The sequence below is a fragment of the Canis lupus genome, chromosome 2 (assembly GCF_011100685.1).
Source record: "Canis lupus familiaris isolate Mischka breed German Shepherd chromosome 2, alternate assembly UU_Cfam_GSD_1.0, whole genome shotgun sequence".
Lineage (NCBI taxonomy): Eukaryota > Metazoa > Chordata > Mammalia > Carnivora > Canidae > Canis > Canis lupus.
In genome coordinates, this window is record NC_049223.1 from 74,060,732 (window position 1) to 74,079,955 (window position 19,224).

The 19,224-nt window shown below is 51.0% G+C and overlaps 1 long non-coding RNA gene across 1 annotated transcript in view; it reads left to right on the forward strand.

The window, feature by feature from the left end:
- Positions 1-2,128: 2,128 nt before the first annotated feature.
- The window catches only part of LOC111093454, a 40,936-nt gene continuing 23,840 nt past the window's right edge, over positions 2,129-19,224 (forward strand). Inside the window, exon 1 of the long non-coding RNA XR_005355970.1 lies at positions 2,129-3,354. This is a non-coding gene — a long non-coding RNA (uncharacterized LOC111093454). The remainder of the gene's footprint in view (positions 3,355-19,224) is intronic.

Genomic DNA, 19,224 nt, shown 5'->3' on the forward strand with positions numbered 1-19,224 from the left:
AAGATGCTTTTGCTTCAGCGGTGAGACAACAGGGTAGCAGAAAGTTGTAGCCATATCAGGCTCTCTGAATGGAATTTCAGACCAACCCCTTATTTTCCGGTTGGGGAAACAAGCCCAGAGAGAAGTGACTTGTCCCAGATTAGCCAGCAAGTGGGAGCAGGACAGGAATTAGAACTCCTGTTTCTTGGGCCAGTCTCTGGACTACTCCTTAAAGAAAAAAAAAAAAAGTACAGAAGGGGAGGGGGAAGAAAAAGGTGGACATGGGGGAGAAAGGAGGTGCTTAGGGAGAGAAAGGAAGAGGCAAGGGGAGAAATGCACCACGAAAGTCAAGGTAGCAAGAATTCTCTAGAGAAGTAGATCCCAGATGCCATCTGAGGACTAGCTACAACTGTGTCATCCCGTAAGATAAATGAAAATAAAGTATCTCCTAAAAAAGAATGAGGGAGAAAAAGGATGAGGTTGAAAATATACCTCATCAGAAGTTATATTATAATAAAATCAATAAAATAATGAGTACCACTACCTATCCCGCATGTTCTTTTACACGGAAGGACTGAGTGAGCTTGAAGATGTAAATATGCCTGTGAGCTGTAAACCTTAGAAAAAATCCAAACCTCAGGCTGGTCACTTCTCCTCACTGGGCCTCTGTTTACACGATTGTAAAACGAGAAGGGCCAACTGAAGGGGTAGCAACACTCTCTGAGAGTAGCTGGTGTTGGCAGGAACTGTACTTGTTGGGAGAGAAAGCAAACATGGCGCTTCTGTTCAAACAACGTCCTCAGTCCATTTCCCACATTAAATTCATCTACTCAAGCGAACTGCGGCAGAAGATTGAGCCAGGACATGTGAGCAACAAACCACTTTTGTCCTAGTTGTCCAGATGCTCTCGAGTGGGAAGCAGCCGGGCACCCTCCACCTCTGCCCGAGTCGGCTGGGCCTCGTCGGCTGGGCCCTGCCTGCCACACCAGGCCAGAGGCCCCGGATCACAAGATGGCACCTCCTGCCCAGCAGCTCGGCAGCCGTGGGCCAGCAGGGCCAGGCTAGGCAGGCAAACTCCATTTCTGGCTCATCAGCGACTCATTTTCAGAAGTCATCCCTCGGGGAGCTTGTTAAAAGGCCGTTGGCATCCCCAGGAGTAGGGCTCAATTTGCCTTTATGAATGAACCGCTCCAGAAAAATCAATGAATATGTCATTCAGGTCAAGTAAACAAATGCGTTTTCTCCTTGGGGCCTGGTGCAGGGGCGGCTGAGTCTCCCCCAGGGCAAGGAGGTTCCGAGAAGCTGCTCTGTCTGGGCCGAACCGTGGCTTCAGGTCAGCACCCTGTGCAGGGCCTTGGCTCCCACTGAGCTCCTGTCCACCCTACCCACAGTTCCTTGTCCCCAAGCCACCTCGAGGGACCTGTGCCTAAGGATACAGGGGTAGAAGCAGCTTCTCAGTATTTTATGACTGGGAAAGATCCTACAGAAAAACCTTTCTCAATTTCTCCACCCTCATTTTTCCTCTTCCTCACTCATTGATTCAGGGGACATTTATTAAGCACCTACTATGTGTCAGTCACGTGTATGCTGGAGGCGGGGACTTGATGACACGTAAGATGCGGGCTGGGTCTTCAAAGGTCTGACACTCTGTGCAGCGGTTCCCTCTGCCACAGAATGACCAGACAAGCTTTCTAAACACACACATCCCCCTAACGATCTGTGAAGGAGGACATCTGCTCATGGCCGCCTAACTTCTATCTCACATTTCCCACCAGGTTGTGCTATTCTTTATTTATTTATTTATTTATTTATTTATTTATTTATTAATTATTTTTTTAAGGTTGTGCTATTCTTATCAAATTTCTCTCTCTCTCTCTCTCTCTCTCTCTCTATATATATATATATATATATATATTTTTTTTTTTTTTTTAAGTAGGCTTCATGCCCAGCGTGGAGCCCAACATGGGACTTGAACTCACAACCCTGAAACCAAGACCTGAGCTGAAATCATGAGTTGGATGCTTAACCAACTGAGCCACCCAGTCACCCCTCAGATTTCTATTTTTCAAAAACTGATCTTTTGCTTCTAAATATCTGAAAGGCAGACTTCATAAAAATTCCATGACCTTTACCTTTTTGCTGACATCACACTCAAAGTGTGCTTATAGATTCATGAAGTTCCCACACACTGAAAGTTCTTCCTGCGTTGGCGTCCGACAGAGGATTTAGAACAAAATATTGAGCTCCTTTTAAGAAAGTGAACCAGCAGTTTCTCCGTGGAGAGAAGGTTTCCATTTACCAGAAGATGACGTCCCCCCGAGGGAAGCGAGCCCTGCTGGTGTCTGAGGCGCTGTCTTCCTCACACAGACTTTGGTGAGGGAGCTCCTTCGGCCATGTTGTCATCAGAATAAGGTTTCTCACTTTAGGCCATAGGCAACGCACTCAGAGAGTCGTGAACATTCGAAAAAAGGAAAATATTTTTCCAGATCCTTGAGGCCTTCTGGGCACACATTTACAACTCCAGAGGTGAATTACTGACAACATGAATCAGTTATAAAACAAGGTCCTTCCGCAATATAAAGTTTTAAAGCTAAAGAAATGTATCTTTTTTTTTTCCTCAAGGCAAATCAAAATTAAATTAAAAAATAATCAATTCTGGACAACCAGACTTTTTGTGACAAACGCCCAAGGATTTATTACCTTAAAATGGTGAGACACAATAAGGGAGTCAGAGAAAAAAATCCTGACGGTTCCAACCGTTCTGAGAGCCGGTCATATTTCTGCTGAGTTTCACAAAACACCCATATATATTAATTGTAAAAACTGCCCTGTTTGGCCAAGCAAGTTGAAGTTGGATTCCCATGGCCACCTGCAACCAAAACAGCCCGGACTCACAGAGACCTGGAAGGATTCTGAAACATTCTCTCAGGATAAGTTGGGCTACTCTTGGCAGCGAGTGACTGAATGGAAACTTAATGAGGTTTCACGCTATGAGGACACTCCTTAGCTCACGTAACAGGAAGTCTGTTATGACTGTTGATGACATAAGGCAAAATGACATCCTCAAGGACCCGGTGCTTTCCATTTCCGCCCTGCCAACCTCAAGGGTGGCTTTCTGTCCCGAGGCGGGCTCTCCTGCACAAGATGGCCGCCACAGCCGCAGTCCTTACGCATTACGCTTCCACATCCGCCGGAGGCAGGAAGGAGGCTTTCTCCGCACCTGTCATTTTGCTTTCCCAGAAGTCACCTCGATCAATGTCCTCTCAGATCCCATTGGCTAGAATTGGGTCACATGACCATGTATAGCTGCAAGAGAGGAGAGAAAAGGGGCCAGAAGGCATTTTCAGCATCTGAGGGAGAAGCCATCTGCTGGAGGTAAGGAAGGGGTGGCTGCAGGTAGACTAGCCTCTTTCCTCTTAACTACCCCTGCAAAGTAAGGTGAAGATATACAGTGGACAAGTAAGTCTTTGTGAGTAATACATTCATTCAAGGGAAATGTTCCACACAACATGGCTGCCTCAGCATGCCTGGTGGCTGTGTTTTTGGACCTACACAGGAGTTCCTCTGCTTGAGGTAGGATCCTGTTTTGACCTGTTAACTGAGAGGTTTTGGTTTCTGGTGTTTCCTTCTACCCCTTGACCCTTCCCCGCAGTTGGCTGGACTTTTCTGCTCATTGCCTCAGGGAAGGGGTGACACAGCAGAAATGCAGAGAGAAAAAGGTTGGACTCTTGGCTTTGAATTTCAAAAACCTAGACTAGAAATGACTCCTGAGGCTGGGAAAAAAATTAGAGGTTGGTGGCGAGTGAGGCAAAGGGCAGGCCCGGGAGAGACCATGTGGGTGTGAGAGGATTGGGGTCCAGCCTCCACCCCAGAGGGAAGTGTCTGCTGCAGACCCCACAGGGAGCGGAGTGGAGCCAGGCGGAGGGAAGCTCACACCTGCAGATGGCCCAGTGTCCATGAGCCCACTGTGGCTGGAGTGCTGTCCCATGAAGACAGCAGCAGGGTGTCCCTCTGTGCCCCTTTTGGACAGTTAAAACCCCAAACATGGGGCTTGGTGGGGACAAAGTGGGGTAAAAGGCAGGCCCCAGGCCCTGTCCTTGTCCCCAGACTGGGCTGGCTCTGTCAGAACCAGGATGTGATCAGCCCCCGAGCTGGGAATGCGGGTGCTCCTCCTGCTACGATGATGGAGAGGAGGGCGTGCTGGTGGCCATAGCAAGTAAGGCCCCCCCTAAGTGGTCACAGTGGGGTGGTTCAGCTTAGCTTCGACCCGGAGAAGGGTGAGTCTGCCCCCCACCCTTTCCAGTGTCCTCCCCTGTCCTGCCCTAGAGTGGGACCCTGTGACAGGATCCCTGGTGCTAGCTGTCAGCCCCTCTGGGAGCCCCCACATACCCCCGTTTGAAGAACACTGTTCTGATGGACTAAGCCTCACCTGTCTCTAGGCTTGGTTTTATTTTGAGGGGCTCAAGCTCTTCTTCCTCTCTTATAGTGCTGGAGCCCATTTAGGTTTGGTGATAGGGAAACTGAGGCCCACTGGGCCCACTAGCTGAGTTCTTGCGGTGTGTCAGCTCTGTGCTAACATCCTTTATGTATGTCGCTTGGACATACATGACTTTGCTGGACTCTTACAACACTCCTATGAGCCAGTGCTGTCCCAGTTCCATTTTATGGACGCGGGAGTGGAGCCTCAGGGACGTGCAGCAACCTTGCTCAGGCCACCAGGCTGCTGGCAGAGCTGGGATTTCCGGCCCAGGCCCTCCGACTCCTGGATAGTCTGCGGTCTCCGGGTAAAATGACTTGTCCAAGGCCACACTGTGACCCAGGAGTGGGAGGGGAGGGGAGGAGGAGCGGAGGCCGGGCTCCTCTCACTCTTGGTCTGTGCTCTGGAGCCGTCCTGTGGCTTCTGCTGTCACTTGCAAGGAGCCGGTGGGGACTGAGCAGGGAGCAGAGAGGAGGAAGCCTGGCTCCGGGGTGTGCAAAGCGCACTGGGGCCCTGGCCTGCGGACGCCAGTCTAGGTGGCAGGAGGCAGCACGCGCCCTCCCCGGCCGCCCTGCTCAGCTGACCCGGGGGAAGGGCTCCCACCGCAAACACCCCACTGTTTACTTGCCCCCGTGAGGGTGAGAGGCGTCGGGGGGCCTGGTGGGGGACACGGCCATACCAGCCCTCACCTGGAATACATTACAGCAGCTGTGACTAATTAAACTTTGATTTCCTCAAATTTCGATCTTCTTGGAAATTCCTTCAGAGCCCGATGGTATTCGAGGCTGTGGCAGAAAGTAAATACCAGCAGAGCCACAGGGGCCTCCGGGCAGCCCGTTCTCCATGTCTCCCTCCCTCTCACTGTCTCTGGCTCTGTCTCTGTCTCTCTGCATTTCTGCGTTTCTTCCCGAGGCCTCACAGGAGAACCCCCCTAGATGGTCTCCAGACCACAGTCCCGGAAGCTGAACTGGGGTTTCCACCGAGGTGAAAAAAAATGTTCCTTCTGTTCTTCTGAGGGGTGGCAAGGATGGGGTGGTGGGGGCGTCGCGCCCTCCATCCCACCGGGGGGCCTGCAGGCATCAGAACGGCCTTCTGGGTGGCCTGCGTCCTTGGGTTTCCACCTGTGGCTTGTCCTGAGGTCATCTGAGTTGGCTCAGTGTCCTCGGGGGCCAGCTAGGCAGGGACACCCAGAGAAGGGTGCAGCCAGGGCCAGCAGGGGGCACGTAGCTCCCAAGAGGTGCAGCTGAGCGACTGGATGTGGCTGCTTCTGGGTGTGGGCGCTTGGGCTTCGTGGGGTGTCCGTGCTGCCCGCCGTCTGTCCACGAGAGTCGGGCTCCATTCACTGAGCATCTATTATGTGCCAGGCCCTGTGCTGAGTCACTCATGTCCTTTCTCCCCAGTCTTCACAGCGGTCCTGTGAAGAGTGTAAGGTGGTGTAAGTGCCCTGTTTCACAAGGAGGGCAGAGGTCAGGAGGCCACCTGGGGTCAAAGAGGTTAAGAGACTGGCTTGAAGCCACACGATAAGAGCAGAGATTCCGACCCTGGCCTGTCTGAGGCCAGCACCCACATTTTCACGGGCCTGTCACGAGGCCTTTCCATCTTGAAAATGCTTTGTGTCTTCTTCCAACATACAGCTTGGGGTGGAATGGAAGGGAATGGCATACTGTTTCTTTGGACATCTTGATTTTAGTCTATTCTTCTTTCTTTTTTAAAAGATTAAAGAGATTTTAAGGTTTTCTTTCTTAATTTAACGGCATCAACAAATACTTGTTTCGTATAGAAAAATTGGAACATACGAGTAAGTGAAAGATGAAAATAAACATCCATAATCCCACCAACCAGAAACCACATGTGTTCTCATCCTGGCGTGTGCTCTTTCGGGTCTTGTGCATGTGTGTGTGTCTTTCTGTTCATTTGAAAACTATTCACAGAGCGTGTGCGGTGGACGTGCCAATGCTGTGAAAGAGGCAGTCGATGCGCGGTGCCACCCGTCACCCTGGGACGACACTGCCCAGGTTGGTCCCCAGCCCTCCCACTTACTACCTGTGACCTTGGCAAGTTGCTTAACCTCGCGTGCCTTAGTTTGTTCATCTGCAAAATGGATGTACCAGAGGTATCTGCCTCATACAGTTGTCGAGAGGATTCAGTGGGATAATGTGCAGAAAACACTTAGCACCATGTCTGGAATGTCGTAAGCACTCAGCACATGTCAGCTGTTACCCTGGGTGCCAGGCTTGGGCACAAAAATAGATCTCTGACTGCATGAACCCCTGGTCTAGCAGGGGGTGAGAACACGTTCATCGGATGATCACACCGGCAAATGTGAAGTTGCTACAGTGGTGAGAGGGACCCAAGGCTACCAGAGCCTGCATCCAGAAGACTGATCTAGGCAGGGCAATCCTGAAGGCCGCATGCAGAGGTGACACTTGGTCCGAGATCTGTAGGATGTGGAGGATTGGGTTAGGCCTGGTCGGCAGGGCAGAGCATTGCCCGCGGAGGAAAGAGCCAAGGCCCGTGGATGGAGCAACATGGCCAGCGCGGGTCTGGAGGAAGGCCAGCACGTCTGGGGTGGAGCATGAGGTGAGCATCCTAAGAAGCCAGAGTGGAGAGGTTGGCAGGGCCTGGACCCTGAGGCCTCAGAGACTGGCACTTGAGGAGTTTCGCATTTATTCTGAGAGCAGTGGGGAGCCATTGAGAGATTTAAAGCAGGGGCCTGTAACAAGATCCCATTGATTTTTAAAAGATCCCTTTGGCTGCCTGATGGAGAAGAGATTGGCAGGAAAGATCAGAGGAGAGGCCGGCCCAGGATCATCCTTGGTTGCCTGAGCTCCGCACTTGCCCTCCTTGGTCTGTGCCTCTCTGGATGGGGTAAGAGTCTGTGTGTAGCCCAAGGGCACTTGTCTCCCAGGGCCTCTCCCCCAGTTCTCCCTACCAAGAGCCTGATCCCAAGGCCATGGGGGCCTCTTCCTCAGGCCGGTCTCCTTAACGGAAGACCCCACTGCTTGTATATGCACCTCCGGGCCTTAGGTTGGCTGCAGCATCTGCACCCTGCCCTTACAGTGGGATGTAGCCGGGCTGCACCAGGAAGAGGAGTACAGGGACCCATGGCTTCCATTTGTATTCTTGGCAGGGCCAGGCCTGTATGGGCAACCCACCATGACCACCATTCAGGAGAGGAGTGGATGGACTCAGGAGGTGTTCAGGACATGAAAAGTCTGGGGGTTGGTGCCAGACAGGGAGATGGGGCCGAGGGGTGGGCTTTTGCCTGCACACCTAGGGTCACTGAGGGACCTCGTGGAGAGGACCTGACTTGGGTGGAGGGGAGATTCTGAGTTGGATTCGCACATGTTGAGGTGAGGATCTCTTGGGACATTTAAAAGATGTCAGATAGGCAGTTCTGTCTCTCTCCACACACACATGAAACTAAAATTCATTCCACTTAGGACTGGTTTTCTTAGAATAATGTGTTGGAAAGCTCTAAACCCAAGTTGCTTTGTCTCCATCTGAAGCCTTGTGTTGTTATTCTACCCTTAGTCATTGATACCTTAGTATGAATCAGGGGCTCAGTGCCCTTCCCATTTGATTCCTGTCTGGGGTAATTTAGGAACTTGGTGCCCTGCATGCCCTGTGTCACTGGGGAGGCTGTCATGAGTGGCCGAGGACCAGCCTGGTCCATCTTGCCATCCCCTCCTCCATGGGCAGAAAGCCTGGCTGTGGCTCTGGCTCCCAGGCCTGATGGTCAAACCCCACCTAAGCTCCCTAGATCCCTTCCAGGCCTCTGGCCCTCGGCCCCATTCCAGCTTCTCAGCCGAAGGGTGCATGGGCTCCACATCTATCAGCGGCTCACTCCTAGCTCATTCGGTTGACCAGAAAGTACCTTTCCCCAAACTGTTCTGGCTGTGAAGGGATCTGCCTACCATAGCCAAAGCCACATGTAGCTCTGAGCTGCAGCTGTGACTTCTTTCGCTACCCCCAGGCTAGGAGGAAGACAGCAGCACCCTGACACTTCACTGTGCCTGGCCCGACTCCTATATCTGGGCCCTCAAATGAGGCCATCAGGCAGGGCTGGCCCCAGCTGGCACCAGGGCCCAGTGGTTGAGCTGCCAGCTTCCTCTCCCCACTCCCTGATCAAACAACCACATGTGGGCAACGGCTGAGCTTCTCCAGCTTTCCAGGGGCAGGGAGCTGGTGGGGGAGAGGCAACCCAGCTGGCCACAATTATTCTGGATGCTGAGTGTGGCCTGCTGTCCTTTGGGAGTGGGGCTGCTGGCTCACCTTGGCTTCACCCCTCTCCTCTCAGAGGAGCTTGGGCCTGAACTAGTGGAGAGAGCCAGAGGGAAGGGAGGAAGGAGGGGCCCACCTTTCCCTCCTCACTAACTCCAAGGGACAGAAGCTACATCCTGGATGGGCCCTGAGGTCTTACTGGTCAGAGGACCTTGGACTTTTCAGGCAGGGAGGGATCTCCCAGAATCAGGAAACACTAGGTCCAGAGGAGTTGTGACTGGCCCAAGGTCACCCAGCAGCTGAGATGGTCTCAAGCTCAGATCATCTAAACCCTGATTCCCCATCCAGGACTCTCCCTATCTCATTTTAAAGTCCCTAATATTTGTCAACAGGTATATACTGCATGCCCCCGGGTGCTCATTCTACCACTGGGTGCTATTCCTCGGAGAAGGCCCTTGTTCCCAAGGGGTATACAACTGGGGAGACAGACAACAAACAATGAACAGGGACCCTGGGATCCCGACCCGAGCCAAAGTCAGATGCTCAACCACTGAGCCACCCAGGTGCCCCTGGTAGGTGATTTGATTTTGAGGGTGGAACCGTCATGAGTGGGACAAGTGGCATTAAAAAAGGGACCCCAGAGAGCTCTCTCGCCCCTCCTGCCATGTGAGGGCACAGTGAGGAGCGGGTGGTCTGCAACCTGGAAGAGGCCCTTCGCCAAGAACCTGACCACGCTGGCACCGTGATCTCAAACGTCCAGCCTCCAGAGCTGTGAGAAATAGATCTTTGTTGTTTATAAGCCACTTAGTCTATGGCAACTTGTTACAGCAGCCCAGACTCATGCAGATGACTACATTCAGGTGGTAGAGGAAGTATTCTTAGCAGAAGTGACATTTGAGAACAATAGGATGGAATCAGTCATGGGAAAATTTGGGGCCAAAGGGTTCCACAAACGGTCACAGCTGGTGCCAAGACCCTGAGGTTGGGATGAAGTCACTGTGGCTGGAGCAGAGTGAATGGGAGGCAGGGGTGGGGATGAGTTCAGAGAGATAGATGGAGGCCAGACCAGGTGCGTTTTGGTAAGGAGGTGGCAGGATGATCTCACTAGGCCTCCCCAGCTTCTCGGGTCCACACCACCCCGCAAATGGATAAGGCTTTTGGAGGGACTCCATACTTCTACAGCCCAAGGCAGCTTCTTTCCTGTCTTGTTCTTTGGAGGAGAGGAAGGCAGCCTGGGTCTGTGAGCGTGGGGATTGGAGTTGTGGTCTGGCTGGTTACGTGACATTGAGGCAGTCCCCCCTCCTCTCTTGCCCTCAATCTTATCAGAAGTGAGAGAATTGGGCTCTCGTGTTGGGAGGTGCCACATAGAGGAGAAGGGGGAGGAGGGACGGAGACCAAACAAAGCTCAAAGTGATTAAACAGTGATTAAACAGGGGCTGGGCTTGCCCCAGTTGCATCCAAAACTGTGCAGGAAATTTTTGTGTTGGGGAAGTTTGGGCCTGTTTGTGATAGCACCGTTGTCCTCAGTGTCCACAGTTCTTAGGGCTGGGCATGGAAGGCCTTGCAGTACAGGCTGGCGGACAGCAGAGGGCACCAACTGAATGGCCAGGGATCCTGGGAAGGGGGAAGTAGTTGGTCTGGGGTTGGTACATAATGGTTGGTGGCTACCAAAGATGTCACTTTCACAATCATCAGTGACGGCTGGTAGGTATCCACGTGGATTCATTTCACAAAGACCCACCATATGCCGCTCTATGCTGAGCACTGTTCTAGGTTTCAGGGAAATAGAGTATGACGTAGTCAGGAACAGGAATTGGCTTTGATCTTCAACTTTACTTTGATGGGAGTGTGACAGCTGGCACATAGCGTTAAGAAAAATTCTGGGGCTATATCTTGATTATGGGGTATAGAATGCTGTGATTGATTAGCAATGTCTGTAAAAGTGAGGTTAGAGAGGGGGCAGGATGAGGGTCAGGTATGTGCTCTCTTCTCTAGTGCAACCTCATTATTGGATGATTGAGTAAATCAAGACTCAGAGAGGCCAGGTTAGTTTGTACGAGGTCGTGCAGCTGAATGTCCGTTGTGTAATTGGGTAGCCATGTTTCTGCGTCTGAAGAAATTGCATTGCCAGGCCGGCAGGGATGCTCTGGACATTGGTGCCACCACCAGGGATCATTGTGGTAACCAGAATGCTCGATGGTGGGGAAGGACACCTGATGTATTGCCCGCTGGTAGTTCTGATATTGGCTGCTTAGAGGGCCAATCTGATGGCTGGTAGGGCAGGATGGGCCATCCCAGAACCCACAATAGGGACCAAGAAGCAGCCAAGCAGAGCTCAGGCGTGACCCAGGCCACTGGACTGGGACCCCACATTCATCCAATAGCACCCTGTGCCTCCTGAGTTTCCATTGACTTCAGATGGGTGAAGGGCCCTGTGCTGGGCCCTGAATGGGGGGGTATGGAGGTACCTGAGTCAGAATTTTTGTGTATTGGTGGGGACACAAACACAAGGTAGAAGGACTGAGGGCTAAGCAGAGGCACCAGTAGCAGTGAGACCTGGGAGAGGCAGTCTGTTCTCATCAGGGGAGGCCTCGGTGGGGGGCGGCTCATGAAGGAGGCGCTTAAATGTTAAATGTTAAAGTAAGTTATATTTTTTAAGAAGCCATGTTTATTGCAGACAATTTGAAAGATAAAATATGCAAAATAAAATTACAAGAAGCCTGTAGGCAACCTCATTATACAAAAATAATTACTGTCAACACTTTAACTGCATATTTACACATGGAGTATATATGTTCAAATTTTCTTTATCACCAGCAGTGGTTCTCCAAGCGTGATCCTTGACTGGCAGCATCATTTGGGAACTTGTTAGAAATGCAGATTCCTGCCCCCTCATCAGAGTCTCTGGTGAGGCCATTTGAATAGGCCTTCCAGGTGATGTTGACTCAAGTCTGAGAACCACTGACTTCGTGGATTATGTATGACGTTCCATTGTCAAATATTCTTTCACAATTTGTTGTTTAATGCTGGAGTGCTCCCTTTGTATTGACTTGATTAATTCTCTAAAGCCATGCCGTGGTGACATCCTGTGTGTGCCTGTGGCCATGTGCACACCAGGGCTGGTGGAGGTGGTGCCCTTTGAGTTAGGCAGTGACCGGAGGGGGTCCATGCTGGCAAGACTGGGTGCTGTCTCTGGTCTGCGACAGTGCACATCCGGGAGCGGCTTGGGCTCTCCCTCCCCCGTCACACCCTCCGTGGAGTGGCCATGGCAGGGCAGGAAGCAAAGTGGTGAACCTGTCAACATCAATTGGATGAGACTTTGGCAAAAGGAGTCCAGATTTCCTGGGGCCAGTGGTCTGTGCCACAGAACAGAAAGAAGCCACACTGTCAGGCGCAGCCCAAGGAGAAAGAAGTAGCTAATAAAACAGTTTTGGTGCACAATCCTGCCGGCCTCAGCATTGGTTTGCTTTTGTTTTTTTGTCTTGGTTTTCCCTCTGCGTGTGGAGAAAAGTTGGAGCTCCTGTCTGTCTTAGAACGTCCAACTTTGCATGCTCGAACAGCCACTGTTAACCCGGCCTCTGTCCTCTTTCCTGGGTCTCCGTAGGTCCTCCCTGGACCCCCACCTTTAACAGCTTTCCCCCAGAATGCCCCGGCTCCAGCTTCTCAAGGCTTCACCATCCACTTTTTCTCTTTGGCTCAGCTCTTGGGTTAGGCAGATACAGATAGAAGAGGCTGGAAATGAAGGGGCGGCTCCCACCAACCCAGCTGAATCGAGATGATGAGTGAATGGACGAGGAGTGATCTGGGAGCTGATGCCAACACCACAATGCCCAACAAGCTAGCAGTGGATGAGGGGGTTGCCCATGACCCTGACAGCCAGGGGGAAGCTAGTCTCACCTTGAGCCCCAGAAATCCGCAGGGGGGCCGGGCTTTGGGTGGGAGCTGCTGAGAAGGTCAAGGCTGAGACAGCCCCTGCCTGTGATTGAGAAGCATTGGCTGAGCCCCTGATCCTGCCATTCTACTGCTTGGTAAATTTGCTGTGGCTCCCTAGCGAATGCAAGTCCCAAAGTCCTAGCCTGGGGTCAGGGACCCCCATTCCTGTGGCCCAAGATCTCTCTAGCTGTATCCTCCTAGGATAGTGCCCAATAAATATTGGAAGAACAAATGAGCAAATGAATGAATGAATGAATGATGAATACTCACGCTCTAGCCAGGCAGCTCACTCCTTACACTGTACGTGAAATGCACAGTATGTTTTTCTGTCCTCTTCCTCTCCGCTTACCCAAACTCTGCCAATGCCTCAGTGCCTGGTCTACATGGATGCTCCATAAAGGCTTGACCAGGAAAGTGTGAATGTGGGATGAATAAAAAGACAGAATTATGTTCAGATGCCTCATGGAGTCATCTCCACCTGCTTGTGGTCTGCGCATGTGACTGCCTCTCGGGGCCCGTGCGGCCTCATTTCCACCTGTATCTGAAGCTCTGTGTGGGTGCTGTGGGGTGGGGCGGTTTCTTTGTATCCCCAGCAGAGCAGGGCCATGCCTGGCTCAGACCAGGGTCAGGCAGGGAGCAGGGGGGTGACCCGCAGCTGCAGCCCACCCCTGACGGGCCGACTTGGTCCATAAGTGACGGGGCCCTCCCCATGTAAACTGGGGAAAGAATGAATGTGTTTTTTTGGGTTGTGATTATTTATCACCGAATTTTACTCACTCTCATTCCAGATAGGATGATCAGAAAAGACACAAAAACACTAGAAGCATTAATTCAAGGCCAAAAGAACGGAGGCAATGAATGGAACTGAGGAAATGATTGTACCAGAAAAGCTGGCTGGTACAGCCAAGTTTGCCCTGAGCTTCTGGGCCATCTCACTGAGACCCAGAGAGAGAGAGGAAGGGACTTGCCCCAAGTCACAATGACAAATGCCATGTGCCATGCACCAACTCATTGGATCCTGATGAGAGCCCTGCCCCACAACTGCCACCATGTGTCCACGCCACAGATGGGAAGAAGAGGGGAAGTAATTTTCTAAGGCCACACACCTCTGTTTCAAAGCTGGGTTCTTAACCACCACCCTATCCTGCAGTTCTCTAAATGAGAAGGAAGAAAGAAAGGGGAAATGCTAAGGACCCATCCATCTCCGGGTATTTCTGGAGTCTCTAATGGATCCAGCACACTAGCAGGGATGGTGACAGGCTCTCTCCTGTCTCCAGGTGTGGCTCCCTAACAGTGGCTCAGAATGTCTCTTCTCCAAGTAACTTCCATGTAGCAACCTTAACTCAAAAGGGTGGCGATGGTGGCATTTCAGGTGGTAAGTCCAGCTGCCCTATGGAGGAGGTTTCCTCCTCAGCTGAGGCTGAAGCCAGCTCCTCCTGCCTCTGGGGGCTGTGGGCTTCCTGGCAGAGGCTGCCGAGTCCCAGCCTCAGAAGAGGGTTGGTGTTCAGAGAACTCTGTCCAGGAAAAAGCAAACCCTTTTCTTGAAGGGCTGCAGCAATAAGGAGCCCTTCTATCTGTCAAGAAGATAGAAGAAACCGCTTTGAGACAGAAGAACATTCTTAGGAAGCTCTGATGTCTGATCTTAGTGGATCCTTTAGCCTCTTGTGAAAGAAGGCAGTGGTGGCCTCTGCTCCTGGCCTGGCCATACCACCTTAGTGGCTTCCCTGGTGGCAGCCACTGATTGTCACCCCCTAGGTTGATCTGACCAGTCTCCTGGTCCACCAAGAGGCTCATAGGATCATTGAATTTGGGGCTTGGATGGGACCTTGGCTGTCCCCTGTGGGGCATGTACCAGGAGATACAGGTTACCCTTTGGGGCAGGAGACCCGGATTCTAACCCCAGCTCCTCTCTCTGTGGAACCCTGGATATGTATCTTCAAACTTGGGGAAATCTCAGTCATTGTATCTTAACATTTATTTTCCGCCCCGCAGTCACCAATTTTTCCTCCTTGGACTTCAATTACACATACCTTAGACAATCTGATGTCGTCTCAAAGGTCCTTGGGGCTCCGTTCACTTTTCTCCAATCTTTTTTCAGTTTCCCTGTTCTTCATATTGAGTAATTTCTACTGTTCTGACTTTGAGGTCAGATCCTTTCTTCCTCCATTCCAATCTGCTTGTGAGCCCATCTAGTGAATTTTTCATTTCAGTTATTGCACTTTTCGGTTCTAGAACTTCTGTTCAGTCTTTTAAAAATGAGTTTTACTCTCTCTGCTGAGTTTGGGTTACGTTTTCCTGTTTCTTTGCTCATCTGATAATTTTTGACTGCATACTATGGATGATTCTTTGTAGAGACTCCATGTTCTTCTAACTTCCTGTGAACGTTGTTGGTTTGTGTTTGATTAGGTGGTTCAGCAACTGGCCTATCACCTTGGACTTGTGTGGACTAGGTTTCATACTTGGTTACAGTGGACCTGGGGAAGCCAAAGGGTTTTTCCAAATCTCTCTAATGTGCCGGGACTCAACCTCCAGAGTCTTTCTTCCCTGTGGCTCTTCTCTAGGCTTCTTTTAAGTTTTGACAGAGAGGGTCTAGAGAGGCATCACTCAAGGGCAGGGTTTCTAATCCTTGGCATTATTGACATATTGGGCTAGCAATTCTCTGTTTTGGGGGCCATCCTGTGCATTGTAGGGGATGCTTAGCAGCATCTCTGGTCTCTACCCACTAGATGCCAGTAGCAACCCCATAGTCATGACCATCAAAAATGCCTCTATGGGCGCCTGGGTGGCTCAGCTGGTTAAGCGTCTGACTCTTGATTTCAGCTCAGGTCACGATCTCATTGTTGTGAGACTGAGCCCCATGTTGGGTTTTGGACTGGGCGTGGAGCCTGCTTAAGATGCTCTGTCTCTTCCTCTCCCTCTGCCCCTCCCACCCTTAAAAAAAAATATGTCTCCAGATGTTGCCAAATGTCTCCAGGGCTGAGGGTCAGGGAGCAAAATCACTCCTGGTTAAGAACCATTGCCCTAGTGTATAGTCTTACTTTAAGATATTTAGAAAGAACCTCCTTTTAACAAAGTGCCTCAAATACATTTTGACATTCTTCTCAAATGAGGGTACACACCCATCACACAGGGCCCTTGACTGGGCTGAGAGAAGAGCGTGTCCCACTTGTGCACCTCATTGCTGAACTATGCTACAAATTCTGACCCATTAAAATAAATCTGGGAACAATCTTGGGAATATCGCAAATTACAGTACAATTCTTATGGTGTTAAATTTGCTATAAGTAAATATTTTAAATAGACCTCCATATTTGCAACTTTGTGTTGGCATTTTTCTCTGCTTTTAAATATGATTAGCCTCCCGAGATGGTAATGACTGGGCGTCTCTTGTCTGCGAGGGTCAGTGTATATTCTCTCCCTGGTCTCCTTGGTCTGTGTTCCAGCATGTGCTGCTGATGGTTTTTTGGTGTCTTTCCAAGGAGCTGTCTCTATTTCTCCCTTTCCCCTTTCTATTTCTCTCCCTTTGCCACAGGAAGAGCCTAGGGCCCAGTGTTGGGCGAGGGTGCTCGTGAGAGTGTGTATGGGGGGCTGGTGCGGTGAGAGGGCTGCAGAGAAAACTTTCTTCAGGTCTGCTCTGGGCTGAGATGTCGGCAAGAAATTTGGAGGAAGAAGGAAGTAGTTTGGCTGCTGTCTATACCTGGCCAGGGCTTAACTCAAACCACACTGGTTTTCTCTACACAGCTTCTTGGCAACTTAGAGACCAAATATGGTTAAAAAGAAATAGCAGCCCCAGGACAATACTAGGTGCATTACATGAATCCATCCACACAAGAACCTCAAGTGACCCCTCAACAGCCATTGTCACCTCCTGAGGAATGATAAACAGGGAGGCATTAGAAAGCTGGCGGGGGTGTGTGTGGGCGGGGAACTAGAGGCCTTTGTATCATTTTCAAAAAAGGGGAATAGATGGATTTTGGGAAATCACTGACTAACCATGAGGCCTGCCTGGTGCTGCTGTAATGTTCTAGAACAGACGACGGAAGAGCAGCTAAAAGTGATGGCTGCTGGGAACAAAGCCTTGCCAAACTAACATGACTTTCCTTTTGCTCTGATGAGCAGAAGAGGTGTTGGCATGGGCAGGTGGAGCCTGATTGAACAGCCTCCCCAAAGGTTATGCCCAGTGGGGACGCCTTACTGGGAGCCCTTTCTTCCTGGGTCCCAAAGCTCTCCCTGTACCCCAGTTTGTGTCCCTTCTTCCAGCCTTCACTTTCTTATGATCCTCTCTCCCTGTCCCTTCTGGTGACTCCGGGCCTTCATCCTGTTGTTCCTGGCACCTGGCGTACTGGTACCCCCAAGTGTTTCCTAGCCAACTCGTCCCCCTTCCTCCGGACTTGGTTCAAATATTACTCCTCCAGGGAGGCCTCGGCTCCGTCGGCCCACAGGCCTGTGTGTTACTATTCAGCAGCCCGGGGAAGGTTGGTTCCGTGTCTACCCCACCTGTAAGCCCAAGTGTCTGTTTCGTGTGTGGCTGCGTGTGGAGGGCACAGAGCGGAAACATGACAAATCTGTGTAGGAGTAAAACGAAGTCTTTAAAGCTTAGCTTGGCCAGTGTCCTAAGATGTATTTGAAAGACCCAGGGATAGTTTACCTGGAAAAGAGAAGGTTCAGAGGAAGGTTGTCCTTTGGAAGATGGGCCTTAGAATTACAGACATTGTTAAAAAGAGCAGAACCAGGACCTGCGGGTAGTCAGAGTGAAGCAGGTTTCTGCCCTAAGTGGAACCCGTTTGTGCCAGAGACTGCTGGCTGCCTTTCCTTCTTCTGTAACAGAACCCCAGTCTTGCTTAGGGTATCCCCGTGTCTTCGAAAAGTCACATTTTCCACTCTATCTTGTAGCTAGGTGTGACCTAAGTCTTCCGGCCAGTGGAAGTTGTTGGGTGGGACTGTGGGGAAGGCTCTTAAAGAGGGTTCAGACAGTAGGCCCGTGCCATTTTTACCCTTCCCTTCCTTCCTTCTTCGCATCTAGAGCTGTAGACCTGATGGCTGGAGCACCAGCAGCTACTTTGGAACAGGAAGAAACCACGAGAATGGAAGCCATGTGCCAAGGGTAGTGGAGGGGAAAGAAGGATCTGGAGGTATTAAGGACATTGCAGAACTACCACACCCACTCCGCCTTTAGTTAAGGCATTATCACTGGGTTTTTCAATGTGCAGTCAAATCCAGTCTTAACCGATACACTGGATGTTCCCCTCCACCCCCTAGGAGGGTCTCCATCTTTTGGTACATGAAGGAAAGGCCATTTGGTTTCACCCATCCTGCATCTTTCTGTTCCGTGACCTTAGACATCCCTGCTGCTACCTGCTTGTGACCCTGTCTGTCCCACACTGGACACCACTCTTCTGCCTTCATCCTCATGAAGCTGCTCCGGCACAAGGTTGCTGTGTACAGCAGGCATTTCCCGAAGGTCAGGGGGCAGCAGGGGGTAATTGCAGCACAGAGCAGGGACCAGTTTCAAAATCAATGCCAGATATCACGTTTCTAGAAATGTCTTGGCCACACCCTCCCCCAGCCGAGGTTTCTTGCTTGCATATTCTTCCTTTGATTCCCAAAGAAGCTGTGTTTCTCCTGCTTCTCTCTCCCCACCTCCAGCTGCTAGCCAGTGGTCCCCAAATTCAGTTCCCCTCCCATGCAGAGCAGGTTGGGCCTGGGCCTCCTCTGTAGCCACTGGCTCCTGGTCTTCATCCACATGTGGTATTACATGAAATTATACCTTTTCTTTAATCTTGGATCAAATTTTTAGATAAGGCCCATTCCCTCTGATCAAAGCAAACCCTGAGGCTGGCAAGTTGGGGCTGTTTCTTTGTAGATGTGCAGAATCAGCACGTCCCACGTGGGGTCCAGGAATCCTTAATTTTTTAAAAAAGACTTTACTTATTTATTTGATGTATATATAGAGAGAGAGCACAAGCAGGGGGAGCAGCAGGGAGAGGGAGAGGGAGAAGCAGGCTCTCCACCAAGCAGGGAGCTGGATGCAGGGCTCTATCCCAGGACTCTGGGATCATGACCTGAGCTAAAGACAGACGTTTAACCAACTGAGCCACACGGGCGCCCCTAGGAATCCCTATTTTTAATAAGTTCCCTGGGCAGGGTGGGTAGAGAGTGCAGGTAACTGAGGCCCAGAGAGGAGAAATAAGTAACTGAAGGTCGCACAGCTGGTGACCAGCTAAACCTGAAGTAGATCTCAGATCTGCTGGAGCCTCTTCCAGGACTCTTAAACTACCCTGGGCTGCAGCTTGGACTCTGGGGTTCAAGTCATCCTGTGGGATCCCAGCAGATCCACATCTGCTTCCTCAGCCTGCTGGCTGACTCCACAGCAGGCCTACAGCTCTTCGGAGTTTAGCCTAAGAGCATCAGAAAGAAACTCAGGAGCTCATCTGGATCCCCTGAGGGCATGGAAGCCACCAGCCCCGTGGTGATGGAGGGCACATGGAGGTTACCTTGGCCCAGAGGGGACACTGAGGCACAAAGAAAGAGACCAGCTTTGATCATCATTTGCAATGTGCTTCATTTTGAAAGGTCAGTGGTGCAAGGCCAAGAAGTGACACAGGACAGAG